This window comes from Gasterosteus aculeatus, chromosome 4 (genome assembly GCF_964276395.1).
Source record: "Gasterosteus aculeatus chromosome 4, fGasAcu3.hap1.1, whole genome shotgun sequence".
Classification (NCBI taxonomy): Eukaryota; Metazoa; Chordata; class Actinopteri; order Perciformes; family Gasterosteidae; genus Gasterosteus; species Gasterosteus aculeatus.
The window spans coordinates 23,361,172-23,375,194 of NC_135691.1; positions in this window are offsets into that span (position 1 = coordinate 23,361,172).

A 14,023-nucleotide genomic window follows, 5' to 3' on the forward strand; every position below is an offset into this window, starting at 1 on the left:
TTGTATTGATGTGCCGCCCTGTGATGCCTCAATGAGTACCACCTAAAGGATGAGGCTGAGCCGATGCTGGCCTTTCCTGTCCTATCCGCAGCACATGGACGACCCCAACGTAAAGATGGAAGAAAGTTTCTGAACAAATGTTATTGCTTGCTGTAATGAGGGTATAAAATGTTATTAATATTTTAGAACAAGCCCTATTTTTCGTTTCTGAAATCCACTGTGGGGCTCCTTTTCAAAGGGTTTCAGTTAAAACCCAATGGGAGATTCAATTGACTTTAATCTTGCATTCGTTTGAAAATTTGAGCCCATTAGTTAACTTTGCCTTCTCTGTGCGGTTTTTCATTGCATTTCAATGAAGTCGCTTTCCTGTGGTGTTAAAACACTAAGTTGCTTCAAATAGCAAATGAGAGAGGGAGTACACGAGCAAGAGAGAGGATAAGAGAGGAAGGGAGAAATGGGAAGCAGAGAAGATGTTGAGACCGTCAAACATTATTGACAAACACTTGTATTTTCAATTTGAGCATTCCATATATTTGACTTTGTGGGGGTGTTAAATAAACCCAATACCTTGCTGTGTGTTACAGTCATCATATACAGTATTTATGTGCTGCGGTGAGGTATTTGCAGATTGAGATACAACATTGGATATGCTGTGCCACCTTTCATGCACTGACTGCATCCACATAGCAAGGCTAATTGGTGAAACATATTGTGGCTGCAGCATTGAGAGGTCAGAACGGCCATAATAATAATAATTTAAAAAAAAGAAATAAGGGTGGTACCTGAATTATTCTCTTTGATGTCTATCGAACCTTGGGAAGTGAGACTCTCTAATTAATGCGGCTCAGTAGCGTTCCCGTCCTCTCTCCACTCTTGGACAAGGATCACGTATCTCTCTCTATCTCACCTGCTGCCATTGCACTCAGCCAAACTTTGGAGGTTTCCTCACCTAAGGCCAGCTCATCTCCACTCAGTATGATGGATGTGAATGCAATTCTTACAATATATCCCCTTTAGACTTTAAGTTTTGAGCATCTCTGAAATTGCCTTTCTTTTGGATTCATGAGCAAGGGCATTGGAATCCTCCCAGCAATGCTTTCACCAAGCATTTTTCAAAAGGTGTTTGTGTCACCAAGCTCATCTATCTCTCCGCTCAGTCAGCCCTTCCAACCGCCCGATTACAAAAGGTATGCATGGGGGTTGAGGCTGTCAATGGTGACTGCATCACTCTGTTCACTACCCTTAACCAAATATCATTAGGCTTTTTCATCACAGACAAGCCATCTTATTTACCCAAGAACTCCATTAATGAGAAGTAGGTCAAGTTCTAAAGAGGAATGCCGGAATCTGCACTGCCCCGACCGCCAGCCCGACCTCGTGGGAAAAAAAGTGCAGAGAAGACACTCCCTGCAGCGATTTGTCATGCTTCTCAGCCAGCTCTGGCTCACGTTAAATGTATGTACAAATCAAAGGAAATGATGAAGATGGTTATTTCCAGAGCTCTCTGCGTTGTCAGATTACTTAAATGCTTCTCCTGCGCAAAATTACAAATTAGTAAACAGATCTTATAGAAATGCCTCTGATTTTATAGAACGGCCTTTGTGGGATCCCTCGTACCTCAGTGCGGACCCTCGTCAAATGAAAGCTCATGTTGTTGTTTTTGCTGCCTCTATTTAATCAAGCAGCCCCATCCCCCTCTCCGCCATCATCACAAGCTACTGACACAATGCCTGACTAATCCTACGCCGAGCTTTGGGATATGGCACCCACACAGTCAAATGAGCAAACAAAAAAGCTTAAATCCTCCATGCTGGATTAAGTAGGTATAGGAATAATGGCGGGCCATCGATATTCAGTGTGCATGGCTGCTGTTGGCTAACCCTAGCCTCCAAGCCAAGTGTCTCAGACTGTCTGAGCCCAGCCTAGCTGAGCCCATCTGTCATGACTGTGGTCCTGGACCTTTGTTACAGGCACTGGTTACTTTAGCCCTCATCAGTCCAAAGGTATCCAGTTAGGATTGACATAATTTCAAGAAGGCCTTACAACAGATAGACCTTAACATCCACAGGGCTGTCACTGGTTTCTGGTTCCTTAAGAACTCGTCAGATTTCTTAGAGAAATCTTACTGCAAATTATTTAAAAACATGTGTGCTCACCTGGCAAAGCATGAAATTGTATAGACTGAGGCCTTCCCATAGTGGCATAAATGTACTTGAAAACATGTTAACAAAATGTAATAACTGTCAATTGAAAAGGAAAATTGGTATGTACTTATTTGATTAATTTTATAGAGTTTATATATTATAATGCAACAGTTTGGTTGGGGGGTTGGAGAAACCTGTGCTATGGCTGAAAAGGTACCAGCTCTACATCACTCTCTGTGCTACACTGGCAAGAGATGGGGCGAGCTGAATCCGTCTGCGTAAATACACCGAAATTATTAATCTTCTCATTTTACACTTTGCTGACGATGAGTTATTGTTATTATCAATACTTTACTTATTAATACCAATTATTTGTTACGATATAGTGCATTTTTAGAAGCTATCATTTTTACTGTGGTCAGCATTCTAATTAAGCACAATAGCATTCTAGATGCTAATGCAAACATTTGTGGGAATCATCCCTGTCCGAAGAACTCCTTAAGAAACAAAACATTTCCATCAAAAAGTTATTATTAGTTACCAGAACTACTACTTCAACAGGATTAATAAAGGCTAAAAGCGAAGCGTCGACCTCAGGTATTGAAAATAAAATGGCATCTCTATCATGAACCGCAGTTCCACAAATGGCCAATTGAGACTGGCTCCAAAAGCAAGTTAAAATGACTCAACAGCATAAATAAATACTAATAAATAGCTTGATAAAAGGCTGTAAAAAAACTAAAATAACTCACCCATCACGTTATATCAAGACTCAAAGCTCAGGCTCTACAACTCAATTCAATTCAATTCATTTTATGTTGTATAGCCCATCGCAAATTACAGATTTGCCTCAGAGGGATTTACAGTCTGTACACATACAACATCCTCTGTCCCGAAACCCACCATCGGCACAGGAAAAACTCCCCAAAAAATAAAAAACCCTTCCAAGAGGGAAAAAAGGGAAGAAACCTTAGGGAGAACGTCAGAGGAGGGAGAACAACTGAGGCTGTGGCAGCTTTAAGTGACAAGTTGGTACCATGCCAGGTCCCCCACCTCTAGCTGCCTCCTATGCTACATAACCCAGGTCCTTTTCAGCTACGGTGACGGTCCACCTCTTTGGCCTTTTTTGGAATAGCTGGGCTGGGTTTTCTTTGCCAAGATGTTAAGGGCCCGAAGTGGCCCACTCTGAGCCTCTACACCGGCTCTTCACACCCCCAGTGAGACAACAAGTCCCCATATTAAACAGTCTATGTGAAAATCAGATCTGGAACTCCCATTTCACAACTCTGTGGACCAGCTTCCAGCCTCTGGCCTTATTCAGTCCAACAGAATATGTTTTCCGGACTAGCAAATCAGGCATCTTATCACCTGTTGTAGATCCAATCAAATCCTTTCAAGAAGACATTTTCCTGGCTTTGTTACGATTACATCAGTTACTATTCAACAGGCACATCATTTTTTTACAGTGATGGCAACCCGTATGTATAGAATGGAGGATGAACAGTCTGGTGCTCCGCTGTTGTTTAACAAAAGCTTGGGAGCAGCCAGCACAACAAATTGAGGATTTCCCAATAGATTATGGAGCAGGTGGGATTTAATACTAGACTGGACTGTTCAAAAGAAGGCGCTTTGGAGGCACGTGCATAGTCCTAAAAGGATATGTTGTGGTGTGTGTGTATGCTTTCTAGTTTGTGTGTGAGTATCTGTGTGTCAGTGTGTCTACGGATGTTTAAAAGCTCAGTCATTGGACCCGAGGGAAAGAAAAATGAAGGAAAAGGTACAGGGCAAAGTTGCAGTGTGGGGGTCTGTATCGAACCTGGGCCATCTACCCACGATCCCTGCTGCATCCAATTTCAGCACCAACGCTTCCTGTTAAACCCCATCAAACAGACACACAGCGGCACAAAGGAAAACCTCATCTCCACGGGAAACTAATCCGCCGGTGTGCGCTGTAAGCCTGTCAGTTTCTTTTTTTTTTATTGAAAGAAGTCATCACTCATTTTGCCAAAGATTAAAAGTATGGCTAAATTGAGAAAATCCGCTTAGAAAATTCTGAATTTAAATAGTGAGTTGCAGGGGCAGCCAGGAGAGATGCCACGGCTTGTGGGGAGCACAGACAGGTATGGGAGGTGAGATAAATTGAAAATATACATATTTTGTTTTTGTAGTTGGATTTCCCATAACCATCAGACTGTTTTTCATTTTTAGTGAAAGCAGAGGGTGGAGGCAAGCTGGAAGCAGGAGGCCTCCCCATCCACGCAGAGCAGTGGTAGGAAATGAGAGCATAACCTCAGTCTCTCAATTGGAGATTTTAGCTGCAGACATGCAAATGAAATGACCTCCTGTGACATTAATTGCCTTGCTATTGGCAACAAGGTGTGTCAGCAGCCATTCAATAGAAGTGGCTTAGTTTTGTAACAAAAAAGCCAGTCGACAGGGGCGTGTCCAATCAAAGCTGCACCATTCATGGCTCGTTTCCACTGAGCGGTGCGATACGGGTCGGGTCGGGTCGGTACCCTTTTATTTTTGTCTCAAATACCAAAAATCCGAACCGTACCACTTTTTGGGTACCCTTCCGTTGGGGTACCTGGCACAGTTGTTTGGTACTAAAGGGTGGAGCTAGACTCACTGCAGAACGTTGATTGGTTGAAAGAGTGTCGTCATTTGCGCGTGCCGCAAGGGGAAAGACAACACACTTGCAGCATGTAGCCTTTGCTCAAACAAAGATTGTCGTCTCCTTGTGACAAACAGCCACATATCGAGAAGCAAGAACAGGATCGGCTGTATGTCCTCCATTGTTGTTAGCGGTTAGCTTTCAGTTTTCGCGCGATCGAATGACGTCAATCTACTTTCCGTCATATACCACGCCTATCAAGTGACGTTTTCACTAATTTCTGGAATACGCCACGCCTATCAAGTAAGGGTACTGTTGGCGGTGGAAACGCTCGCCAAATCATGGTTAACAGACCCGACCCGTACCGACCCGACCCGTACCATACCGCTTCGTGGAAACGCGCCATCAGAGGCAGGACCCAGCAGTTGCTTTCAAAAGAACTTTAGAATTGTTGAGCTGTCAGCAATAAATGTATGTTTATATGGTTACTAAAAAGAAAAGAGAGAAGATTGTAAAGCGTGGATTTGACGATTCCATGTCAGCTTGTGCGCGTGCAATCGTCTTATAACAATAATGCCCTATTTAGTAATGACTGGAATGTTTATGTTCACTTTACACCATGGGTTATACAATTTGGTTGATCTAGTTATCCAGTCTTGAAGTTTGAACGACCTAAATATTGTTTGTATATTTTGATAAAAAGTAAATTCAAGTCTCTTTTAATCATTTTAATGTAGTTGAGCTGTGCTTTCCAACTAGCATCCCGCTCGTCTATGAGAGATTTCAGGCGCTGGCCAGAGCGCCTGTGTCTTAGGTGATAATTATGTCAGCTCCCAGACCAAATGATGTATTATTTATTTTTGCAGTAACTCGCTGATCCCTCTCCCTCTAACTGCTGGCTGAGATGTGTTCCCCTGGAGTGGTCATTAATCTGATATCTGGCCGGCCTGGGCGCACAGCCCCTATGATCCTGACCCAATCTCAGATCCTAATCCAAGGAGGAAGAGGGCTGCAGGCCAGGATTTGGAGGCCCAAGCTATCTCTCTCTTTATAATTGATAGGTTTTAGGCGATTATACGCTTCATGTGATTACGATCTATAACGACGTATTGATTGGACTGTAGTGGGATCCACCGAGGCTGCTTTTCACCTTAGAGATACCTACACCGTCTCTCCATCGTCCAGTATTTGGCTGCTGTACATTTTGGTTTGGAGCAATTTTGGACTTTAAAATGAGGAAGACAGGCACCGATTCACTGTTGTTGAAATAAAATCCATACACACAGACATCAAATTCGCATACTTACAAGAAGTTATTGTCTTTAAACATCATATTCAATTCAAAACAAAGGCACACTCAGTCACCCAATCACAAGCATTGTCAACAACTCGCCCAGGCAATGTGTTTTCCCAAAAGGATGGATATCATCCATGGTAACACCCATTTTTAAGTCAGGAAACTCAACCAATGTCTAATTATTGGTCAATCAGTATTCTTCCTGTTGTTTCTAAAAGTGCTGAGAAATCTGTTGCAGAGCAATTTATTAAACATCTCAACAGCTCTCCATATCAGCTACATCCTAATGTAGTTTGGTTACAAGGCGTATTCACATTCTCCATAAAGATGCCCTAAAGACATGATAAAAAAACAAAAGTCACCATCCCTACAATATTCTTACCAAATGTCATATCCTGACTTGGGAGAATTCAATTCACTGTGTCTGGTTTATACATGGTATGTGCCCCGCTTAGTGATTTTATTAAACAAAGCAGTCAAAGCAGCAGACTCGCTAAATCTGCTTTAAGAGGTGTTTGTGCCATTTCACATTAGGTTAAGCCTGTTTCTACAAACAAGAATGTAAATCTACATACTCTGCCTCCACGCATATGTGCACAAAACACATACACAACGTTCAAGTATAACCTTAAGGGTTGGCTTGTTTCCAATCAGGTGTGCAAGCATTGATGTGCTGTCTGTCCTTTCAGCTTATTTCCCCTATGTGTATGTGTCTTGTTCAGTCGATTTTGTATTTTTTGTATGTTATGTGCTTCAGTGGTGACTGTATATATGCTTGTCCTGTAAGTTGGTTTGTTCTGCCTGACGCATGCTGTAGCTTGCTATGGCTGCTCTGGTCTTTTGTCGTACACTTTTATTTTCCTTTGGTTTTGTCTATACATCGTTGGCCGTTCATCTATGAATTTTGATTCCATTTCCTTTTGAGATTTTGTTATTTTGGGCTGACATAAAAACATCTGGCCGAGGACAGGACATGGAAATTTAGCCTCTCCGGCTAAAAGTTTTGTCCTTTTATTCTGTGTGGTATTTGGGTGGGTTAGTATCTTCAGGCTCCGATAATAATGAAGGTTTCTTCCCGAAACAGTATGGGTAAAGCGGACATTAGATTTTCCAGTCAGCACTGCTATGCTGTTTACAGGTAAGGAGACATTTATTCTTCCAGGTTCAGACCAGCCGTGTGTTGTTGTTTTTTTACCCACGTTACATGCAGTGTAATTGTTTGGGTCAAGGGTCCGGTCTGGGTGAATGTGTGTTGTTACAGTAAGTGTTAGAGTGCCCAGACAGAATACTTTTTATTATGTGGACATATCACTGTGCCTTTCAATGACACATTACTGTCTAAAGCTAAAACATTATGATTTGTCCGTCTCTCAACTTTTTTTCAGGGTCATCACTATGTTTTCCTTCGGAGAAAGATATTACCAGGCTTTTATTATATATTATTATATACATAAGTATAATCATTGAAACCTAAACTGTTTTTTTACCATTGAAATAAATACAATATGATGGTGTGGTGGTTAGCATGGTTGCCTCACAGCAAGAAGGTCCTGGGTTCGACTCTGCCCAGGGGCCTTTCTGTGGAGAGTCTGCATGTTCGCCCCGTGTCTGCGTGGGTTCTCTCTGGGTACTCCGGCTTCCTCCCACAGTCCAAAGACATGCTCTGTGGGTCAGGTTGATTGGTAACTCTAAATTGCCCGTAGGTGTATGGATGTGAGTGTGAATGGTTTTATGTCTCTGTGTTAGCCCTGTGATTGGCTGGCGACCAGTCCAGGCTGAACCCCACCTGAAGTTGGCTGGGATGGACTCCAGCCCCCCTGCGACCCTGTGTGCAGGATAAACGGTTTGCAGATGGATGGGCACGCAGAGGAGCCATTTCGGAGGAATAAAACTGAGAATTTGTGGACTTTGGAGATGCTAAATGGTCAACGAGAACTGCCAGATAATTTTAGTTCTTTTAAACTGTGAGCCGTGGTAAAAGAAACCGAGTGTGTCTGTTTGCAAGTTACCAGAGTAGTATTCCCAAACCACTGTGCGTGTGTTGCTTCAATGACCAAGCTAGCCCTCCATATAGGAAGGGCCGCCATGAGACTTTGTTTTTAAACCCTAAAGTTGTTTTCATCCAGTTCTGGCAACAGAGATTGTCTTCAGGTTCTAGCATTGGCTAGAGACTGAAAACAATCTATGTTAAGACTAGGGTTGCCACCCATCCCTAAAAATTCAGAATCATCCCGTATTTGAGAATACATTTGTTTTTCCGTTTTTCCGTTTTTCGAATTCTGTGAAGATACCTCTTATTCGGCCCCTGATTGGGTTATACTCGCTGCCACCGTTGGTTTGATTGGAGGTGAACCTGAAATAATCAGTCAGAGGAGGGCGGGTCTTTTTGCGGAGTGTCGATTTGAAAGAATGGCGGAGGCAGCTCCAGATGCCCCCCCAAGTCCAGCTCCGAAGCGAGAGAGGATGCAAAAGTACCGACAGGAGGAATCACCGGGGGATCGCAAAGTTCCCACCGTCCCGTCCCGTAACATCCGCGCCGACACCCGCCGTCGGCCCTGTCGTCCCTTATTTTTCTGAACTAAAGGTGGCAACCCCAGTTAAGACAGATTTTCCATGGTCATTTTAAATTTAGGATTTTGTCAGCAGCTAAAAATTACTGACTATTATTATGAAACCCAAAGTCATTATTTCATACTTCAGTTGTCAAACAAAAGAAATATGAGAGAGATACCTAAATGAACTACTTAAACCACAAAACCACTATGTAAAACCCACAAAACCAAGTTCTCCACCCAGGAGGAGTCTGTCTGTTTTTCGTGTGAAAGTACAAATCAACATTTATTTGTTCAGTCATTATTTTAACCCAAACCACAATCCTTTCCTTAACTAATTAGTTTTGGTTCTATAGTGGAAGATTTTATTGTGCAATCGGGAATCAGTTATAAAGTCTCTCTTGTGAATCAAAGTTGCATTTTCCGTTTATTTCTTGCAAGGAAGAAAAAGACTACAACAGCTATACATCGACACCCAGCAGCAACCTTCTTCTTAATGTTTGCGAGCAATACAGATATATTTATACATTGACAGGGTTAACGCCATGGTTTTGTTATGCAAAAAGGATGGAGGCAGGTAAGGAGGTCCCAGACCCGAAGGAAGACTCAACAGCTTACACCTTCTCCTTCCTCCACGCAGCCATTTTATGCAAAGACAAATGGGATCAAAGAGAAGTGGTGCTCTGAGATTCTTCTGCTCAGATGGTTCCCACACAGCTGGTGTCGTGGAACTTCCTCAGAATTAAAGTCATGATTAGCTTTAGACATTTATCGAATAAAACATCATGGCATCATTACATTTATCCATTACAGTTCCTAACCCTAACTAAGTTGTTTGCTGTTAAGACAGAATACTGTTTTGAGAAGAAATCACCTGTTGCAGATCTTTTGTGGTAACAATCATAAAAAGTCTTACAAATGAAAGTAAGAAGACTTTTTTGTCTCAAATTGCAGCAATAAGCATACAGTATAAAGTATAATTGTAATGCCGTTGAGTCTAGAGTTCAGTACCTATTGTCCTTGCATAGAAGGTGCAGCCTTCGACCCCCAGAAACAAAAAGGTATGAATGTTGGCCTGTAGAGCAGTAGAGAAGCAGTGACAGATTAATTATGATAAATGCAGACTGGACTGTGATAACCGTGCTCTCTGATCTCTATCACCTACTCTACAGCCCTGGGAGACAGAAGAAGCAGCGCAGAGCTCAGGCAGCATGATCTACCATGACCATATGTCATGACATCAACACCTCGTTGGGAGAAGATGAAAGATGAATGACATTCTGCGCACATGAGGAAACTTTTCTTTGACCTTAAGTGTACGCTTAGCACAGAGACAGCCAGGTCTCCTTCAAATTACATCAACAAAACTGAATTGTCTATTACGTCTGTAATCCTCGTGGGGGGAAGATTTGGTACAGGACTTTCACCCAAAAGACCGCTGTATTTGTCTTGTGTGAAAGCAGATGTCAACGTTGAATTATTTAAATTTGGCTTTGTAAGTTAAATAACACAAGAAACATATTTATTATGGGTGATTTATGATTTTTTCATAAACAATGGTATTAGTAATTATGTTGTGTTTTTTTAAATTTGTTTTAACGTTAATGATTCAAACTGCAACCCTAACATTTTAAGTGACTACATTTGCCCTTAACACGTAATTCAAAAAGTTTAGCTCTATGGAAACTGAATTTTGTTGGAGATAGGTTTGGAAAAATAGAGAGTAGTAAATCTTTTACCTGGTTCACCTTTCTTCCCAATGCCACATCAGCTGCCAACAGTGAGATTGTTTAATAAGATCAGAAAATATTGTGACCCTTTTCAGATGTCTCTGTTCCAGTCCAAAAAGGAGTGGAGGCAGTTTGACACAGTAATACAAAGTCATACCTGCTCGTTGTCTTGACGCCTATAAGTAGAGCTTCCACATATTTGTTGAGTAAGCAGATCATGTGCCTTTTTCAAAGCGGAGTGGTTGCATTAGCACTCAAGTACACAATCGGTGAATGGATGATTGTTGTAAGAATTAGGATTACATATTTTGTCTCAAAGAAATAAAAACAAGTAAATAACGGCCATTGTAGGGAGAAATAATGTTCTCTGTAATGGAAGTGGTTAATTGACAGAAAAACTAAAAAATATCCTCAGATTAAAAAAATGTAGGCATAACATTTGTTCAGGTGTTTTGTATCAAATAATCATATTCAATTATTTATAATCCTATGTAATTTTAGCGCAAATTTGCCACTCATGTCACAAAGAATACACAAAAGTATTACCATTATCGGGGAGTTTTTCCTGTGCCGATAGGGACAGAGGATGTTGCACAGACTGTAAAGCCCAAACAACCTTTGTTACATCAATTTGTTATTTTGGGCTATACAAAATGAAATAAAATAAAAATTTTCAATAGAATTGAATTGAATTATTTTTCATTAGAAAATGGAATATTCCTCCTTTCTCAAGGACTGTATCTTTTTATATTTCCCTACAATGAGTCAATACTTTTTTTGCCTGTCATGTTGGCTCCAGCCTGATCTCCAAAACCTGTTCGTAAAAATGTATACGAAAATCTTGAACATACAAATTTTGTAGTGATACATACGAAATGACGTCACCCTATTCAAAGTGAATGGGGACCTGCACCCCGTAAACACACTTTGTGAAGTCTAACGATGTAAAATAAACGTGTTATGATTGCATTTTTAACGAGAAATCAATGTTAACTTGTAAGAATAGAATACTAACCCTAACCCCCTCCAAAAATCCGGAGAGGCGGAGAGACGTTCACTCAAGAATCCGACATCGTCCGCCATGTTGTTCACTCAAGGGGCGTGGTTAACCCCCGCAGTTCGTATGTATTGTTACGAATTTGTATGTTCAAGATTTTCGTAAACATTTTTACGAACAGGTTTTGGAGATCACGTTGCCAAGTCACATGACCTTTTGTCAAGGATGCTGCATGGTGGGCAAGGTAGGACTCAGATGCAGAGTTTTCAGAAAGAAAAGGGACTTTAATTGTCAAAAGGGTTTTCAAAAGCAAAAGGCCAAGGGACGAAAACGAAGACAGGAACCAGGAACCGGGAACCGGGAACCGGGGACGAGGACGAGGACGTGGACTTGGGAACAATCATGACATGACAGACAATCACAGCGGACGACAGGACAAGGCAGGAAGTGACGTGACCCTGAGAGAACAGAGGAAGGAAACTACAAAATAAAACCAGACATGAACCCAAACCGTGACAACCTTTTATGCAATATTGGCCCAGAGATGTGAATCTTGCATGCTCCATGTGAAAAACTTCCATCACAATAAATTGGATGTCATCCTAAAGCTTGGCCCAAGCTTTCCGCCTTTTCTATCTGCAAGTACAAATACTTTGTTACATTACTTCAGTAGAAATTTTAGAGTATTTATTTTTACTCCAGTAACAACTTTTTAATTTTACTCCTAAAGGCTGGCGCAGCTTCTGCGTCTGTGTCTTTACGCACCGTTGTGTCGACGCAATGGTTTCAATTCATGGTTCTAAAAGGCTTGCGTGTGTTGTAGAGCAATTTACCGCCAGAACAACAGGCGGAGTAACGTTTTTTGTTGAAGACGACCTAGAGAGTCACGTCTTTGTGTGTGGAAGTTTGTTTGTTTGTTTATTTATTTATTTATCATAGATTTTATTGCCCCGTGCATCGCCACTGTTGCTTTTCATCGCGGACACATTTGTCCCGTATTTTCCTCCACAACTTCCCCCTCGACCGGCAAACCGACGTTTGCGAAGATCTCCCTCCATGAATCAGAGGCCATCCGCGCGTCCTTATATAGTCCGCCAATGATGGGTTGCAGAAGTGATCATATTTACGCATTTCTTCCAACAAAAGCTCTTCAATCTGATCCGTTCTCTCGTAAACATTCTTCGTTTTAATAGTGGCCGTATTGTGTTATGAAAATGGAAATGTGAGACTCCTTAAAGGATGTAGTTAGTTAGTCTGCATGTCCTTGCGTCTCTCTGAAAACGCAGAAGCATGAACTAGGCTTTACATTTTAAAAAAAAGCCTATTTCATTTGGGCTTGTTACATTCCAGCTTGTCAGCGCTCAAAAACACACATACTAGATAAATCGCGCCATCCGGATAGAGTGAATTTGATTGTGGCTGGATAAGAAGTACCATTCCGACACCCCTATTATTCTGTAAGCCTTCTGTGAAGCCTTCAAAAAACGGGTTATTTGGTCAATGTTTTGATAACCAACTGCTGCCAGTTCAGTGTGTCCCCATCATTATAGCATAGTTAATAGTAAACCTAGGGGGATCTAATCAATGTACACGCAACGTGTGTGTACATCCTCCGACTCATGTCATTTAGCAGTCACTGGAAAATAGGTCTTTGTTTTATTTGTTTAAGTTATATAGCATGGAGGTGAAACATATGTCTCTCTGTTGTTTCAGTGTTGCCTCTCTGAATATCTCCAACATCTGAACGGCAGGTCGCATGATCTGAAGACACTTTCCTATAATATTGTAACAGACTTACATGTTCTGTGAGCGAGGTTACACATTAAGAGTTTGTCCTTAATGGAATTTCTTTTCCCCTTAATTACTTTTACTTTTATACTTTAAGTAGTTTTGAAACCAGTACTTTTATACTTTTACTTAAGTAGAAATCTTCAGTTGATACTTCAACTTCTACAGAAGTATTTTTAAACCCTAGTATCTATACTTCTACTTGAGTAATGAATGTGAATACTTTTGATACCTCTGATCATCTGTAGAATCAAACCTACATAAGTTAGTGTGTTTGGAGAATAAATTAAGTTACCATAATTCCATGCGTACTTACTCAATAAATGTTTGTGAAGCACAAACATGACTGTGTGTTGTGTTCAGGGCCACTCTGCAGAGAGCAACAACCCAGTCTCTACTACCCTCCAGAACCCATCCATTTCAGTCGCAAGCCATGCAGGGAGAAAGAGAAGGAATTACAGAAAAGCAGACAGAAGCAATTCTAGCTCATTGCAGCATTATGGCACATTTCCATTTTTTGCCTCAGTCTTAATCTCCATTGAGTGACTGTCATCACCCTCCGGCAGTAATTAGGCATGGACTTTGGACAACAACAGACGAGCCGGTCTAGCTGGTCTGGAGAAGCAAATTACCTTTAGCTTATGGTAAGCAATATTCTGTGCCAGGCAACTTTTACTGCTGATTAGCAATTAGCCCAAACTAGCGGCAGCCGAAGCGCTAATGTTTAATTTGCTCCTCTAATGATATACGGCGGTGCGGTGCTGGCGGACTGGGATGGAAAAGGGGGCTTTGAGACGTATGGATTTCTACTTAATTCCTTTTCATTTACGACCTGACAGGCCCGCAGGTAGGAAAGGGAGGAAATTTCTTTGCAATTAGTAATGGCTGCTTCTCAAAGGGA